We start from the raw sequence: 18,768 nt of genomic DNA, 5'->3' as shown, positions 1-18,768 counted from the left end.
CAACAATGAAGACGCTGTTTACATCCGGTACCGCACGGATGGCAGTCTCTTCAATCTGAGGCGCCTGCAAGCTCACACCAAGACACAAGAGAAACTTGTCCGTGAACTACTCTTTGCAGATGATGCCGCTTTAGTTGCCCATTCAGAGCCAGCTCTTCAGCGCTTGACGTCCTGCTTTGCGGAAACTGCCAAAATGTTTGGCCTGGAAGTCAGCCTGAAGAAAACTGAGGTCCTCCATCAGCCAGCTCCCCACCATGACTACCAGCCCCCCCACATCTCCATCGGGCACACAAAACTCAAAACGGTCAACCAGTTTACCTATCTCGGCCGCACCATTTCATCAGATGCAAGGATCGACAATGAGATAGACAACAGACTCGCCAAGGCAAATAGCGCCTTTGGAAGACTACACAAAAGAGTCTGGAAAAACAACCAACTGAAAAACCTCACAAAGATAAGCGTATACAGAGCCGTTGTCATACCCACACTCCTGTTGGGCTCCGAATCATGGGTCCTCTACCGGCACCACCTACGGCTCCTAGAACGCTTCCACCAGCATTGTCTCCGCTCCATCCTCAACATCCATTGGAGCGCTCACACCCCTAACGTCGAGGTACTCGAGATGGCAGAGGTCGACAGCATCGAGTCCACGCTGCTGAAGATCCAGCTGCGCTGGATGGGTCACGTCTCCAGAATGGAGGACCATTGCCTTCCCAAGATCGTATTATATGGCGAGCTCTCCACTGGCCACCGTGACAGAGGTGCACCAAAGAAAAGGTACAAGGACTGCCTAAAGAAATCTCTTGGTGCCTGCCACATTGACCACCGCCAGTGGGCTGATAACGCCTCAAACCGTGCATCTTGGCGCCTCACAGTTTGGCGGGCAGCAGCCTCCTTTGAAGAAGACCGCAGAGCCCACCTCACTGACAAAAGGCAAAGGAGGAAAAACCCAACACCCAACCCCAACCAACCAATTTTCCCTTGCAACCGCTGCAATCGTGTCTGCCTGTCCCGCATCGGACTGGTCAGCCACAAACGAGCCTGCAGCTGACGTGGACTTTTTACCCCCTCCATAAATCTTCGTCCGCGAAGCCAAGCCAAAGAAAAAAGAAAGAAAAAGAGAATGGTTGAGAAATATTGTCAATGCCCAATCATTTAGATTAGATTCTGATCTTCACATCTACCAAATATTGTCAACATCAATTAAAAGATAATTTTTCACATTAGTGCGGTGCCAGAGCATTAAAGTTCAGATGAAGTGTGCATTGATCTTTATGTGAAACATTGACACTTGCCCAAAATAGCCTGTCACCGATATGAGGATCTTGGTTTCTTACCTGATTATCTTGATAATTTTCAGTGTATTGCCGTGCAATCACCTACAGACCTCCCTGTTTGACTACATTCATCAGTGTTGTACCAGATTTTCCTTCTCAGGATGATTTATGATTGGATCAATTCAGACTCAAGAGTCAGGATGTTTTAGGTTCAATTCCCATATTGAATGCGCACACCTTCCAGTGGAAAGTTAAAATTTCAATTTTTGCTCTGTTATTTCCAAACCAAAACATGGAATTAATGACCTAAAAATTATGTCATTTAGCTGAACAGGTCAAAACCAATTTTATGCTTGACTGGAGTCTCTTCCCAATTCTAGCATCGTACTCCATCAACAGACATTCTATTTACCTCATGCACTTATCTCTTCAATGTGTTCATACTATTTTTTTCTCGATTTCAAAGCACTTTATAGAGCGTTAAACAATAACTATTCACCAGAATCACATTTAAGTTGGTCTGCATTAGGCACAAGTGATTCACTTGTATTGTCAGTAACACTAATAGAATTGTTATTATTTTGATCTCAACCAAAATTATGAAGTTGGTGCTAAAAGTTGTTATAATGGGATTTGAATACATTTTTTAAAATATCCTGGTACATAATCTCAACCTGAAATGTAAGCAATTCCATTCCCCCTGCAAATGCAACTTGACCTACTGAGTTCCTCTAGAAGTTTGTTTTGTTTTGCTACCATCTTCTGTTGTCCATTTCTTCTGACATCATCATGAATTCTAATTTCACTAGTTAATTTATTTCTATGTATCCATTGTTTGAAAGTATTCGCTGTAACAACAAAGGCAACCTGCAGTGCAATCTATTATATTTAATCTATAAAAAAAATGAATCAAATCCACATCTGCAATTTTGATGAACGAAGCCACATTTGGCCATACAGTGCAATCTATTATATTTAATCCATAAAAAAATGAATCGAATCCACATCTGCAATTTTGATGAACTTGAAGCCACATTTGGCCACACAGCGCAGTCTATTGTATTTAATCCATAAAAAAATGAATCGAATCCACATCTGCAATTTTGATGAACTTGAAGCCACATTTGGCTATATTTGAAGTCATCTTAAAATATATTTTTGGCCATAAATAATATTGGAATGCTGTGAAATAACAATTACTTTCAATAAGTGGAACCATTAATGGAATTTTAATGAGTCATCCATATGTAATAAAATAATATCCAGAGGATGATTTCCAATCTGAGTGATTTATGTTCCAACTCCTGTTGTGCATGGGACTCCAAGCAAACTGTATTCAAGAGATCCAATGGCTCATTAAGAAATGCTTTGGAAAATAGATGAAAATAAATGAATTCAGATATGTAGAGAAAGTATGAAAGGTACAGTAAATGTGAGATAGGTTAGTTCAACTTAATTGTATTTATCAGTTATATTTAACACCACAAAAGTTACATAATATGAATTATATTTATTCAAATTTATGTTTTAAATGTGGACAATAAGTTGGTACTTTTTTGCATTCAACTTGACAGTGTTCCGCAATTAAATACTTTTGGCTTGAAAAGGGTAATTTATTAGAACAAATAACTGGTGTAAGATTCCCACAGGATCCAAAGTTATTTTTACTGGAAGATGTTAGAGGGATTAAAGCTAAATTAAAATTGAATATGTATCGAGTAAAATTTGTTCAAATTGCTTCAGAAATAGCCAGAAAATGTATTGCTATAACTTGGAAGTCTGATATTGATTTGGGAATGGATAGATGGCATGCAGAAGTTTGGAGTTGTAATCCTCTTGAGAAAATTACTTATAATTTAAGAGACAAATATCATATATTCTGGAAAATATGGAGCCCATATTTACAAACTGTTGGTATTAAAATTTAAATGAATCTCAGACATTCCATTTTTCTTCTCGGCCACTCTATGTATGTTTGTTTATATATAAACATATCAGAAAATGAAGGACCCCTTCATTTTTTTGGAGTTTGTAGGGGATTGGGAGAGGAGGTGGGGGGCATTAATAGGAGGTTCTTTTTTAATTTTTTTTATATAAATACCACAAATATTTAGATCAAGTTTGAAATATTGTCATATGCTTGCTTAGTGATTTTATTTTAAATAAAGATTTTTAAAAAATAAATGTTTTGAAGTCGCATCAAAAACATTGTGTAGAATTGCTGGAAAAAAGATAGAATAAAGTATCATTAAAAAGTTTTGAAACAAGTTTACTGATGAGTGATCATTGAGTTTACCCTTCACTCATTATCTACTATTCCCTCCAAATGCTTGACTAATACACCAAAGGGATGAGAATTTGACATTTTAAGAATTTCTCTGAAGGTTTTAGAACTTAGCACTTATATTTCTCATACAATTCTAGTACATACAATTCTCTTCCATTGAGAATTTTACTGTTCTTCAACTGAATGTTGTACAGTATGTCCTTTCCAAACTGAAGTGTCCACATTTTGACAACTTTTGCTTATAACATAGTCTTTTGACATGAGGGATCAATCTGACTGTCATTCTCCGCACTGCTTCGACTGCCCACCAACTGCTGGGACTCAGATCAACATTCATGAAGATAACGGAATTCAGATTCTGACTTATTTGGCAGTAGAGGTCAGCTTTCAGGTTGTTTTGTTGATTGCAGCTCTGGAATAAATGACAACCACAAATCTCCCACAAACTACTCAACCTCTCTTGCAGCTTGTTCAACACCATCCAGCTTCCAATGTGAAAGATATCCATTTATCGCTCCTGAAATCCATCTGCCATTGCTCTATAAGCACAAAAATAAATTATATTCGTATGTCTTATATCTGCCAAGTGTCTCCAGCAATTCTCCATATTTGCTACAAATACAGCATCTGCAGTCTTTCTTGTTTCACTCTCTGGTACGTATACAGTTTAAACAAAAATCTGATTAAAGCTTTCAGATATCATAATGCTGTCGAATTGTAACTAATCCAGAGGGGTTGAATTCAATGCAGGCAAAAAAAAACCAAGGTATTTCTTTTTTCTCTGCACTGTGCATTTATTCAAATCTTATTGGAAAAAAAAATCTTGCTTTCAACTCTTCACAACTTATTACTTGTTACTTGGAAACGTTGTAGGTGTGCTTTTTGCTTTGTACAATAAAAATGGTTTGTTACCATGACTAACCTCCACCACCTTGGTTTGGGATCTGCAGCCAGATAAAAAGCAAGAGTGATAGATGGGACTGAATTTGTCAGGTGTGTTCGAGAAGGTTTCCTAACACCGTATGTGGACCAGCCGGAAAGAGGAGATGAACCTAGTCAGGTGGTGGAACTCTCGGTGGGGGAGTAATTTGATGAGAGTGGCTGCAACTCCCCGAGCTTTTGCATAGCTATGGATAAGAATAAAAGCAGACAAAAAGGGAAAGTGTTCAATTGGGGGAGGCCCAGTGACAATGGTTTGAGGCAGGAACTAGCGTGAGTAAATTGGAAAAAGATGTTCAAACTTGAAAGTACAAAACTAATGTTAAGAGAGTTTAGGGACTGTAATGCACGTCGAAAGAACCGAAGACTTGTTGATCCAAACCATGGCTTTTATTAACTAAAAGACTGGAGCATATCACAAGTAGGTCAACCAGTCCAGAATGACCTGGTCTGGCTAGGAGCAACCCTTTAAGACCTGCCAGTAGGTGTGGCTATGCTCTCAGCCAATCACAGTCATCCTACACTACCATCTGTACATATACACATTGGTGATAGAATATGTACTATCACAGGGACCACTTGTGCTGGGTTCAGGATAGGTTTGCTCCACTGGGACCCAGAAAAGATGGTAGGAAAATGAAACAACGGTCGTCAAAACAATTGAGGTAGCTTGTCAAGAGGAAGAAGGAAGAATGCATTAGATATAAGAAATAGGAAGGGCTCATGATAAGTATATGGTAGCCAGGAAGGAGCTTAAAAAAGGTCTTTTGAGAACTTGAAGCATCATGAGAAGGCTTTGGCATGTAGAATTAAGGAGAACCCCAAGGCATTCTATGTGTATATGAATAACAGAAGGACAATAAGAATGAAGATGGGTCCAGTGAAAGATAGAGGAGGCAACATGTACCTGGAGGTGGAGGAGGTTGGGGAGGTCCTAAATGAATACTTTGTTTCAGTATTCACAAGAGAAAAGGATCTGGATTGGATGAGGTCAGAAAACAACAGGCTTGTGTGTGTTCAATTCTGGTCATCTCATTATAGGAAGAATGTAGAAGCTATGGAGAGGCTGCAGAGATGATTTACCAGGATATTGCATGAATTGAAAAAAAAAGTCTTATGAGGCAAGGTTAGCAGATCCTGAACTTTTCTTTTTGGTGTGTAGAAGGATGAGAGAAGAGTTAATAAAGGTCTACAAGATTATGAGATGTATAGATAGGGTGGATCACCAGTGCCTTTTTCTCAATGCAGGAATAGGAAACACCAGAGAACATACAATATGTACAAAGTGAAGGGAGGGAAGTTTAGGGGAGACATCAAGGGTAAGTTCTTTTTACACAGAGAGAATGTCTTGCCAGGAATGATGGTGGAGAATGAAACATAAGAGACATTCAAGAGACTCTTAGACAGGTACATAGATGGATGAAAACTAAAAGGTTACAGGGTAGGGAGGGTTTATTGTATTTTTAAGGAATATATGGGTCAGCAAAACATTGGGGACCGAAGGGCTGTACTATGTTGCAGTGTTCTATGTTCTTGTTCTAAATGTAAGAACCATAATCCCCATGATAGAGTGAAGTAACTTCAATTTAATGATAGTTTTTTTGCTTCATCGTTAAATTTACTGATATAGAAATGTAAAACCCCTGGTGCTTGGAATTTAAGCAACCAGCAAAGAAATCAAGGAAAGTAACAAAAAAAAAGCACTAAAAATAAATTAAAATTAAAAAAAATATGTAAATTGTAAAAGTAAATGTTCTCTGAAGTAACACAAACCTTTTGTGAGATAGAGAGCAAATATTCAGCCAGTCCTCATAGCTTTTTGAATAATGTTGGGTGAAGCAGCCATGGTGTCATGCAGAGTGATGAGCAAGTTGATGCCATGTGATGCAGCAAATCTGAAATTATCTTTATGTTCAGCTTGAAGTTGTCTATTATAATCCCCAATGTTTTATCTGGAAGCAAACTTTTTGAAAAGCATTGTTGTCCACTGTTATCGATATTGTTATATTCCATTTTTCGGGCAACTCCTTGAAGGGGGAGGAACCTGCAGATGCAGCAAAGGTTAAATGTTTTTTAAAGAATGTGACTGAAAATAAAGAAAAAAGCCTTAAGATTTATATATTCATGCAAGTGAAGTCAATGACTATATAGTATTTTTGTCTTTTGAACTGTTCATTCTTTATGCAAGTGTATTAGTTAGGCATTGTAATAGTAGTCTCAAGCAAATGGAAAATACACTTATCCGGCACCTACCAATCCCCATAGGTACTGGATACCAGAGGTTGTACTGTATTTCTGATTTTTTTTTGTATATCTACAGAAAGCTAACTGGTATGGTGTGGCATGAATTCAGAGCCATTGCAGTAACATTATGCACAACATGACAATGGAGAATTGTTTCCTAATGACACTAAGTTTTCTCTTTGTCCAAATACAGAATGATAACAGACATAAGGCACAATACCCATCTAATTCCTAGATTGGATGAATATTAAGTATGTATCTGATGCTACTTTGCAAAAAACATATTCAATTGTTCTTTCCCAATGGAATGCTCCACTTGAGTTCAGTGGGGAGCTCAATAAAATACAGCGACTTCACAATGGGGTTTCTCTGTAACTAGCAGTAAATTAACAATCAAAATTATTCAACTTTTAGTTGTACTTGACAAATGGTCAATTAATCTATGGTAAGGATCATTAACATTTAAGTAGCAGTATGAAGAAAGAACTTAAAGTGTTGCTTTATATTCTGCATTCTGCCATTTAACTATGTGGTAATATTTAAGACATTTAATGATTTTAAAAGTATCTTTGGAGTAATCTGAACAATATGTGTTTTCCACTTGAATTTTTTTTAAATCATATTTTTAATTATTAATGTAACATGAGCATGAAATTGATGTGCATTTATCAGATTGGGGTTGATTCAATTTAGATTGACCATGATTTGTCCCAGGTTGAAGATTTTTTGCTATTATCTCAATAATACTTGATGACTTATAGCTTCATAATGTCCCCAATGATTTCATCTCTAAAACTGTCCAGGTAAAGCATTCCACAGGTTCACCATCATCTGTAAGAAGTTCTTCCTTTCTACTTCAGGTTTCATTGCCTTGTGACTGTGTTCTTTCAGTTAAGATTTCCTCACTAGTGAGAAATATCTCCAAATTTACCCTCTCATGCATTTACCTTTTTGCATAAGTGCCAACTCTCTCGCTACCATAGCTTCAAACCTCGCTCACTGCATCCTGTTTGCAGGCCTCACAAGGATCTCGGGTATCTGCTCTGCATTTACCTCTTTTTATTTAGGCACCTACCTGATTTTTGTCCATAGCTTAACGAAGGGCTCAGGCCAGAAACATGGGTTATGTTTCTTTGCCTCGTAAAGGCACTGTGAGACCTTCTGAAGTTTCTCCAGAACTTTTGCGTGTTAACTAAAATCCACATTTACCCTGTCATGCCTCCAAAAATCTTTTATGTCCCCATCAGTTTGCATACTCCTGCTTCTAACTTCCGAATGATACAGATGGATTTTTAAAAATGTTTGTGATAGGGCAACACTGTCATCCCAGGACTTAGCTTCACAAATCTCTTCAGAATTGCCTCCAGCACTTTGACATCTTTCTCAAATAAGGGATCCAAAATTGTGCACATATTCCAGATCCTGCATTACTAATATGCTATAAAGTTTTTTTTTACAATGTTTCTCTCATTCAAAACTCCAAATCCTTGCAACAAAGATCAATATTCTATGTATCTTCTCAAATACATGGCATCCTTGCCTTTGTGAGTGGAGACTGTGACGGACTAGATATAAATTGAGAAGGGTTTGTTAGAGTAGATCACAAGCAAGCACTTAACAGATCTTATTTGAAATACTGGAGATATAGTGGCTTCTCACACATTTTTGGAAGAGCTTTGAAGAGTGCTCCAGAGACATCACTAATGATTATTGTTTACAAGGCAACAGATGAAAGAGCAGGCTGGAGCTGCTATTGTATGAAGGAGAGTTTTGCCGTTGTAAGAGGGTCATTTGGTTTTGCAAGCAGAGAGAGTCAAACAGGCTTTTTCCCAGTTTTTTTTTGTGTGTGTGTGTGTGTGTGTGTGTGTGTGTGTGTGTGTGTGTGTGTGTGAGAGAGAGAGAGAGAAAGAGAGAGAGAGAGAGAGAGAGAGAGAGAGAGAGAGAGAGAGAGAGAGAGAGAGAGTAGCAGAGATCACGACAGTGTCAGCCAGCGGACGCTTCTGGGACTGAAACAGGATAAGCTTGCAAGCTTTTGGAAGACAGCCTGGTAGAAGCCCTTGTGGTTCATGCAAGAGGAGAGGACTTGCTGTCTAATGTTTCACTTAGAATAAGAGAAACAAAAAGGAATACTGTGGTGACCTGAAAGGAAGAGGTTATCATCTGGAGAACCCTAATAGGACAAATTTTGTCAGCAAGACACTGAGGTGACTGATGGAAGTACATCAATTGTGGATGTCCAGGAACAACATATCTCTCTCTGAAAACCAACAAGAACCTTCCTGAGTGGTAGCCATTTACCTTTTGTGCACCAAAGCCTGGTGAACATGGACATGTTAAATTCTGTGCACAGTATAAGGATTGCCTGCAACCAGTGAACTTGGAGGAATGAGAAGTGAGATTGGACTGTAAATCAAAGAGCTTTTCTGAACATACACACACATTACACACATGTGCTTAGAATTAAAAGGGGGTTAAGTTAGGTTCAGCATATTCATTAGTAGTTAAGTTAAAGTATGATACTACTTTCATGTTTAAAGATAATTAAAATCAACTTTTGATTCAGTAACCATTTGTCTTGGTGAATATCTATTGCTGCTGGGTTTTGGGGTCCTCTGGGCTCGTAACAAGGCACACAAAGCCTGCAGCTGCTGGTATCTGGAACTATAATAAATCACTGCTGGAGGAAGGAACTCAGCAACGTTTTCAGCCTGACCCATTAATCAAGTTATGGGCAAAAATCGAGCAGGTGCCTGAATAAAAAAGAGGTTGGGGTGGGGGGTGCCTGTGATTGGTAGGAGGGAAGAAGGGGCAGGGGAAGGACTACAAGCCAACAGCCAACAGGCCATAGATGAATATGGATCGGAGGCAAAGGGTTTGCGGATATTTCTGCCTGTGATCCTGAAACATCCTGTAACTCATTAAATTCTGCTCAGGAATCTTTTTCTTAGCAACATTTTGTAATTCACCTAAAAGAATAGATCCCTCTGTAGTTCAAGGGAACATATATTTACACTGATTTTCTGATCTTGCAGCTGAATGAGTGAATTTTACTCATCAAAGGTGACACACTTATAATCAACACACAATGAGCACCTGGAGATGATTGCATACTCTGTCAACAGTGAGTTAAAAATAAATGTGCTACTTCGGTAAAGTCACCACATTGCAATATGTTGGCATTTTTGTTTTCTCATTAGGTAATAAATTTGTTCAATAGAAGTTTGTTTGATGAATGTGTAAATCTTGGGTCTGAACTATGAGATTGAATAAAATGAAACTTCAATCAGTATTTATCACTTTATTTTCAAAGTGGATAAGTTGATCTTTCTTGGGAATTACTCATTGAAGCTTTGTTATGTTCAGGAAGTAGTCCTGGAGCATGCTGTGATAATAGACACGAACCATTCCCACTTCGCTTGTAAACAGGAAACTGTGGACCAACTCTGCATTGATTAAATAAATAAACAGAGAGGAGAGACTGATGCTGAGCATGCCTACTCAGTAGGCAAAGCTTCTTTTAAAATGTGCTAATTTACAGTTTAAAAAGGTGTGATTTCGTAACGATTGCAGAAAGCTGGTAACAGTCACAGCATGATCAGGGAATAAATATTCACATGTATCGGGTTGTACTGATATAAATAAACTTGACAGAATGGTAAAAGCATGCAAGAAAGCACATCTGCCTATCATGCCCCCATACTGGCTCCATACAAAAGCAAACTGGTTTTCCCCACTGCCTCACTTCCCACTCTTCTCATAATGCAGTCATTTATTTTCTATTAAATATATTCTCAAGTTCTTTCTTTTTGCTTTGATTAAATCTGCCTCCTCTGCTTACTTCACTGTGTTACAAGACTCATATCATCAGGTTCAGGAATGGTCGCTCCACCATCAGGCTCCTAAACCACAAACTCAATCAGACTCATTCAAGGACCCTTTGCAGTGTAGCAGCCCGCTATGCAGGAGCCGACCCGATGCCCTAAATGGCGGATGAGCATGGTGATCTCACAAAGTCCATGCAGGCTAATGGCCTTTATTCCCGGCTGTCAGCCCGAGCAGCAGAGGCGCCGGAAAATCTGTGGCTGGAATGCAGTTGATATCACTCCTGCCAGCAATGGTGGGAAACTGGGTCCATATAAACAAAGGCAGGGAGAGCAATCAAGCAGTCTTGACTATAACCGCAATGAGTGTGTGTCATTCTTCCACTCTCTGCTGTAACACATTATTTATGATTGAATAATTATTTGTTTTCTGTATTACACAGTCAGTTTGTTTAGATTTCTTTCTTTGTTTACTTTTCTCTCTTGTCTATGTATCTTCCCTTGAGTACAGAGTTTTGCATTACCAATAAGTAGAAATTGTTCCTGGACTGCAGAAAAAAAAATCTTAGGGTTTTAAGTGATGTCATGTATGTCCGCCGACAATAAATCTGAACTTTGAACTGTTAATCTTTGTACTTTCTCATTTCAAACCGCATAAAAAGGATTTTCTCATATGCACTTCATGTCTGTGACTTCTCATCCTCACATCAGTGGAAACTGTTTAGGAACTAGGTCAGATCCATCTCTTTTTTCCTTCACTCAATGAAGTACAGCCTCACCAAGATCCCTGAGAACAAAATTTTTGACTGAAAAAGAATCAGTTGCTTCCATTAATAAAGGCATAAACAAATCTTTAAACTTTTTATATAATTCATAAGTTAATCCATCTTCATCTGGAGATTTACCATTTTGCATAACATTTAAAGCCTTAATAATTTATTTCAACATAGAGGGAGAATCTAAAACTTTGCAAGCTTGGCAATTTAAAGATGGAAGTTGAAGTTTATATAAAAATCATTAATTTTCCCTTCATTGTTTTTGATTGAGACAGATATAACAGTATAAAATTCATTAAAAGAATCATTTATGTCTTGTGGTTTATAAATAATTTTAGAATTCTTTTTAGCAGCATTAATAACCCTTGACATTTGTTCTGTTTTCAATTGTCAAGCCAAACCCTGTGTAGTCTCTCTCTCACAGTTCATAATATTTCTGTTTAGTTTGTTCAATTAACTTCTCCATTGTATAAGTCTGTATTGAATTATAATATATTTTCTTATTTACTAATTCTATCCTCTTTCTCAGATGAATATTTTGTAATTTATTTTCCAAGATTTCTATTTCTTTCTCTAATTCGTGTACCTCTTTAAGATAATCTGTCACAATCTCAGTTGAATAACATTATTTGCCCTCTTAAGTAAGCTTTTAATGCATTCCAAAATAAATTTATTATCAACTGAATTAGTATTTATATCAAAATACATTTGCTTTTCATTTCTTATAAAATTGCAAAAATCAACATTCTTTAACAACAAAGAATTAAATCTCCATCTATAAATTAAGTCAATATTATCAAAACTTGGACATGATATCAATAACGGTGAGTGATCTGATACGATTCTAGGTTTATATTGTGCATCTGCAACTCGTCCTTGAAATTGAGCTGAAATTAAAAGAAATCTATTCTGGAATAAGAATCAAATTGATATGAATGAAATGAATAATGTCTTTCTCTTGGGTACAATTTTCACCAAATATCCACTAAATTCAAATCTTTCATTGAAGTCAGAATTCTTTTAGCAGTTTTTTATTTTTTTTTAATCAAAGATTTTTTTTTGATTTATCTAACAATGGGTCCAAAAAACAATTAAAATCTCCACTAATTATTATATTCTAATTTGGTTCTTTAAGATTAAGGAAAGTGTCTTGAATAAATTTCTTGTCATCTATATTAGGTGCATAAATATGTGTAAAAGTCCAGAATTCTGAATAAATTTGGCAATTTACCAAAACATATCTTCCCACGGTGTCAGTAACCACTGATTCTAATTTAAATGGCAACTTTTTTTATTAATTGAAATAGCTACTCCTCTTGTTTTAGAATTAAAAGTCAAAGCCATAACTTGAGCATTGCGTTCTCTCTTCAACTTTTGATGGATTTTCTATGTTAAATGACTCTCCTGCAGCAAAGCAATATCAACTTCCAACTTTTTAATATAAACCTAAACATTACTTTATTTTAATTGTATTATTGAACCTATTCACATTAAATGTACATAATTCAAACTGTGTGTCCCCTAAAAATAAATTCAAGAATATTTGATTCCCATTTTCACCCTGGTACATCTCAGCTCCACATCCAACCTTAAAACAAACAACATCTCCAAATATAGAAAAGTAGGAAATCCCCAAATAATAAAAAAGGAAGAAAATGTAAAAAGAAAATAAAAAAAAATACTGATAGGATCAGCATTAAATCCCTTTTTTACAGGAAGCGGCTCTCACCACTAGTGGCATGTAGCCTCCGAAGGAGAAGGCCACGTGGCATTATTGGAATCTTTTTCTAATACTGTTATAACAGTAATAACCAAGAAGGACAGAGATCTATTAAAACCTGAGTCATATAGACCTATATTTTATTAAATGTGCATTTTAAGATTGTAGATAAAGTTTTGGCGAATACATTGTTTTAGTTCATTTAGATCAATCCAAATTCATTAAAAATAGGTATTCTGCTGACAATATTGCTAAATTAAACAGTTTAATTCATGAAATCAGATTTAGCCTTGATTTTATCATTAGATGCTGAAAAGGCTTTTGATAGATTAGAATGGCATTATTTATTTAAAGTCTTAGAAAATTTTCAGTTTGGACCAATATTTATTAATTGGATTAAGACTTTATATAAAAATCCTTCAGCAAAAATAGTTAATAATGGGGAAATTTCTTCTTTTTTGTTATCTAGGTCTGCCATACAAGGCTGTCCTTTGTCTCTGTCATTATTTGTTTTGGCGATTGACCATTGGCACAATCAATAAGACAAGATGTTAATATTAGAAGAATCAAAGTTAAGAAGGAGGAATTTAAGATTAGAATGTTTGTTGATGATGTTTTAATTTATATAACAAATCCTGGAAATTCATTATGGTCATTATATAAAAAATTACAAGACTAGGGAGAAATATATGGTTATAAAATTAATTGGGATAAAAGTAGAGTTATGTGGTTAGTTGAGGGAGATTATGATTGATATCAGCAAATTGCTAAATTTAAATGGACACAAAATCTAATTAAGTATTTAGGTATTAAAATTGATATTAAAAAATTGGATAATTTATTCAGGTTGAATTATTTACCATTATTTAGTAAAATTATGAGAGTGTGGCAGCCCATCACTGCAGAGAGTGAGCCGGCACATTGTGCGGCACACACGGAAGTAAATAGCAGCATACCACACTGTAACACATCACTTAACACAGTGAACTGGTGCAGTCAAAAGCTGGAGCAGTACAAGACCAGCAGCCCTAAAATGGTGCTGGCCAAGCTGTCTAGCTAACAGATCGATAACAGGCTGGGGAAGAAGGGTGATCACATGCAAGAATGTTCCCACCCACTATTGTTTTCATGTGGCTAATATCAGTCAATCAAACAAACAGTGGGAACTTCAACTGTATAAAAGGAGCCTTAACCTCTCACACCGTGAGTATATGTATTTCTTTATAGCAATTGGCTACAAAAGATTTAAATAGGTGAAATGATTTACCTACAACTTTAATAGGTAGAGTGAATTGTAATAAGATGAGTATTTTTCCAATGACTCGATATATTTTTCAATCTATTCCTTGCCAAATACCTAAAAAAAAATTAAAGATCTTAATTTAATTGTAAGAACATTTTTATGGGGAGGGAAAATGGTTAGAGTACTCCTGAAAAGTTATCTTTGAAATTTGAATTAGGTGGTTTACAACTTCCACATTTTCAGAATTATTATAAAGCTGCACAATTGAAATGTTTGATTTAAATAAATCTTCAGAATAGCAAATATAGAGTTAGCTAAAATTGATGAGGAAGGTATGAAAGAATTTATTTTAAATGGAATTCAAAATTGTTAGTTGGTAGAGACCCACCTATATTGAAACATCCAATTGAATAAAGAAAAAAATTGATTTTGAGATAGATGGAAACGGTATGATTTCATCTAAAATACCTTTATATCAAAATAAACTTTTTTTCCTTTCCCAGCAGCACCTCATACCTTTATCAGAAGGATTCTAGTCATGAGCTGATCCATCCAACCACTTAGCCCCTCTCCCGACTTTCTCCTCATAATCCTTGATGCCCTAGCTAATCAAATACATGTCAATCTCTGCCTTAAATACACCCAACAACCTCACTTCCACAGCCATCTATGGCAACAAGTTTGACAGACTCATGACCCTCCGCCTAAAGAATTTTTTTCTGCATGCCTGTTTTTAATTGATGCACTTTTATCCTGAAATTACACCCTCTTGTCCTAGAATCCCCTGCCATGGGAAATATCTTTGCCACATCTACTCCATCCAGATCTTTCAGCATCCGAAATGTCTCTATGATGTCACCCCTCATCCTTCTGTACTTCACCGAGTGCAGTCCAAGTTCTTTCATTCCTGCTAGAATTCCAGTAAATCTTCTCTAAACCCTCTCAAACACAAGCACATATTTTCTAAAATAAGGCATCTAAAACTGTACAAATATTCCAAGTGAGGTCTCACCAGTGCTTCATATTATATCCCTTGTATGCTATCCCTCTAGAAATGACTGCCAACATTGCATTCATGTTTTTGACTACTGACTCAACCTGGAAGTCAACCTTTAGAGTATCCTGTATGAGAACTTCCAAGTCCCTTTGCACCTTGGAATGATGATGGAATGACTATCTGAATGATAATCTTCCCATCTATTTCACTTTCATCTGCCACCTCTTTACCCATTCTCCTAATCTCTCCAAGTCTCTGCAGCCTTTCTGTATCCACAGCACCACCTCCCTTACCACCTATTTTGGTATCATCTGCATACTTAGACACAAAACCTGACTGCCTGGATATTGGTCCTGTGCAACCCTTACTTTTCGTATAGGTCATACCTTCCCAATGATCCAAGAATTTGAAGCCCTAGCCTCTGCACTGGATTCTCAGTCATGCATTTATCTGTCTGATCTTGCTATTTTTGCCAACTCCAGCTTGTGGCATAGACAGTAATGCTGACCACCCTGGATGTCTTGCTTCAATGTTTCCTGTATTCCCTCTTCAGTTCCTCCTCACTGATCTGACCTATGTCATTGGTACCAAGACTTATGGTTGTTCCCCTCTCTCCTCAGAGTGTTCTGGACCCTGGCACAAGGGAGGCAATGTACCATCCAGGTGTCTTTTTTGGGCTCATTGAATCTCCTGTCTGTTCTCTCAGTGGGATTTTCTATCACAATTGAATGCTTCTTCCCCCTCTCCATTACAGAGCCAAGCTCATTTCTAGAGACTTGTTCCCTTTGATCTATCCACAATGATAAACCAGTTGCTGAGGGGGATGGCCACAGAGGTGTTCTCTGCATACTCCCTGTGGCTCCAGTCTATCGCTTCCTCCCTCTCCCTAACGAGCCATTGGCCATCAAGCTGCAGCTCCAGTTCTTTAATACAGTCTCTTAGGAGATGCACTTTGTTGCTCTTAGTGCAGATGTGAGTAGAGAGGAAGCTCAGAGTCTCCCGATGACCCTACATCTGACACATGACACAGAGCACTGAGCCTACAGTCATAATACCTAATGTATTAACACTGATAGGTGTTGAATAGCATACTCGCCCACTATAACTCTCGCCCCTTGCCTGTTTTCGCCGAAGCCTGTTGAGCCAAAGCCTAACCCGTCTGCCTCTGACAAAGACTTCTCCCTCGACGACTACTCTGCTACACAGTTTGTGTTGAGTTTTTTTGAGAATTGTTGAAGCTACATCGCATCCAAGTAAATGAGAAGACTCCAATAGACACTGGTCATGTCTTGTCAATGGTGGAAAGATATTGGAGTGTCAGGGGTGAGATAATTAATTTATTGTCATATATGTACTCTAAAATCTTGCAGCTGAACAAGTATTTGGTTTAAAAAAAAGAGAAAAAAACCCCAAATGCAATGGTATACTTCATTCAATTAAAACGAGTCAAAAAATGCAAAAATAAGGGTGATTCACTCACCACTGGATTCTCAGCATTTAAACAGTTTTTGCAACCTCATCTGGTTAATGATATACCCTGGAATCATGTTGCACTAGAAAACACAGTGATAATAATCCCATTGATATCAAAGGTAGGTTAGTTAGATTCTCTCTTTCTCATGGAGCATCTGAGCACCGTCTCGTTGAGCACTGGCACACCTCAGAGCTGTGTGCTCAGCCTGCTCCTGTTCAGGCTACTAACCCACGACTGCATTGCCAGATCCAGCTCCAACAGTGCCATCAAGAGTAGTTTATCTCATCAGCAACAATGATGAGTTGCACTACCGAGAAAAGGTGGAAAATCTATCATGGCGCAGGAGTGTCAACATGGACAAGGCAAAGGAAATGATTGTGGACGTCAGGAGCACTATGGATGGCCACTCTCCATGTACATTAACAGCTCAGTAGTGGAGAAAATAGAGATCACCAAGTTGTTTGGAGTCTACTGAAGATGTGACTAATACTCACTTGTCATGAAGGCACAACAGCATCTGCTCTTCCTGAGAAGAGCAGGACAAGGCTACCAGCCACCATCCTATCAACTTTCTACAGGAGTTCTATTCAAGGCATCTTGGCTGGTTGCATCACAATGTGTATGGTTGCTATAGAGCATTGGATCAGAGGTCAATCCACAAGCAGGAGGATCACTGGGGTCTTTGCCCCTCCTCCCCCCCCCCCCATCAATGTGATCAACTGGGATCATTTAAGAGGGCTTTCAAAATTATTGAGGACCCCTATCACCATATACAGCAACTTCCAATGACTCACATTGGGAAAGAGGTACAAGAGTATCAGAGCCAGAACCCCCAGCATGAGAAACAGTTTCCTCCAACAGTGAGACTGCTGAATGATAAAGGAGCTCATACAAACCCTCTGAGGCCCTACTATTTATTTAACATTTATTTTTTTGTCATTTATGTATATTTAAACTGCATATATATCATTTGTCTCCAAGTGTGTTACATCTCTATGTATGTTTTTGCACTGACAACTGGAGAATGCTGTTTATTGGGTCATACTTGTACATTCAGATTATAATAAACTTAAACTTAATTTGTGCTGAATGGTTTACATACCAGAGAAACCGCAGCAATTAAGACTTTAATTCCATCTGTACATTGCACTGACGAATTTGACAATAAATTCTCATTCACCCATTCATTCATTCATTTATCCTGTTGGAGATCGTCATCATTGATTGATATTTTGTGGCTTGAATATTAGTCCAAGCCGTGAGCACCTTCAGTGACTTGCTACGTGCAGGTGTGGGTGGCTTCGTTTTCTGAGGAGCTGCCTGGCACTGAAGATATTGTGCGCAGCCAAGCGAGAGCAAGGACCAGTGGACATGGCAATCATTACAATAAGCAGAGAGCACCACGCTGGCACTTTGCCTGCAATGCAATCAATTGGCGTGGGTTAATTGTACTTCAAAAGAATTAATGGCAAGGCATTGCTTCAATGTATTCATGATAGCTTTCTAGAACAATACACTTTTGAACTGAACAGCTTCATTGATTTAGTAATGAAAAACAAATCAAAATTAGCTGATTATTTGACAATATGTGAACATCTTACAAATGGTGATCATGCAATGAATGGATTTAATTTTTGCATTATAAGCATGAAGAGGAGAGACTCTGATAATACCTTATGTTGATCTAAAGTTTCAATTATGAATAAACATGCAGAGAAGCAATTGAAGTGTAAGTAGAATGACTTAGCCTTAAAGAGAGCCAGTATATGCGCCTAACTTCATAGGACAAATGCAAAGAAACCAAAGGAAATCAAATAGTTCATAAGCCAAAACATTTTAAAAGCATAATTTCACTGAAAGGAAGCAGATAAAATGTCCCTGAAATGCATCACACCAGCAACTTTCACAAATATGAAGGAAACTGAAAATCTAACAGTTGAAAAAATGAGAATTGCTTCTTTGTCTTTGCCCTTGCCATGGTACTGACAGT

At 37.5% G+C, this 18,768-nt stretch overlaps 1 long non-coding RNA gene across 3 annotated transcripts; it reads right to left on the bottom strand.

Moving 5' to 3' along the window:
- Nucleotides 1-10,030: 10,030 nt before the first annotated feature.
- Nucleotides 10,031-17,359, bottom strand: LOC138741812 (uncharacterized). Of its 3 annotated transcripts, XR_011343785.1 has the most exons (4): nucleotides 17,273-17,359; nucleotides 16,785-16,857; nucleotides 14,332-14,421; nucleotides 10,031-11,374 (listed from the first exon to the last, which is right to left on the bottom strand). It is a non-coding gene; the product is annotated as an uncharacterized lncRNA (long non-coding RNA). The 3 variants fall into 3 exon arrangements; XR_011343784.1 differs by lacking the exon at nucleotides 16,785-16,857 and having other exon boundaries at nucleotides 17,273-17,348; XR_011343786.1 differs by lacking the exons at nucleotides 14,332-14,421; nucleotides 16,785-16,857 and having other exon boundaries at nucleotides 17,273-17,352.
- Nucleotides 17,360-18,768: the final 1,409 nt, after the last annotated feature.

The sequence above is a fragment of the Narcine bancroftii genome, chromosome 8, assembly GCF_036971445.1.
Source record: "Narcine bancroftii isolate sNarBan1 chromosome 8, sNarBan1.hap1, whole genome shotgun sequence".
In the NCBI taxonomy this organism is placed as follows: Eukaryota; Metazoa; Chordata; class Chondrichthyes; order Torpediniformes; family Narcinidae; genus Narcine; species Narcine bancroftii.
Note: the sequence above shows the minus strand (reverse complement) of the source record. Positions and strands in the feature narration are given on the sequence as shown.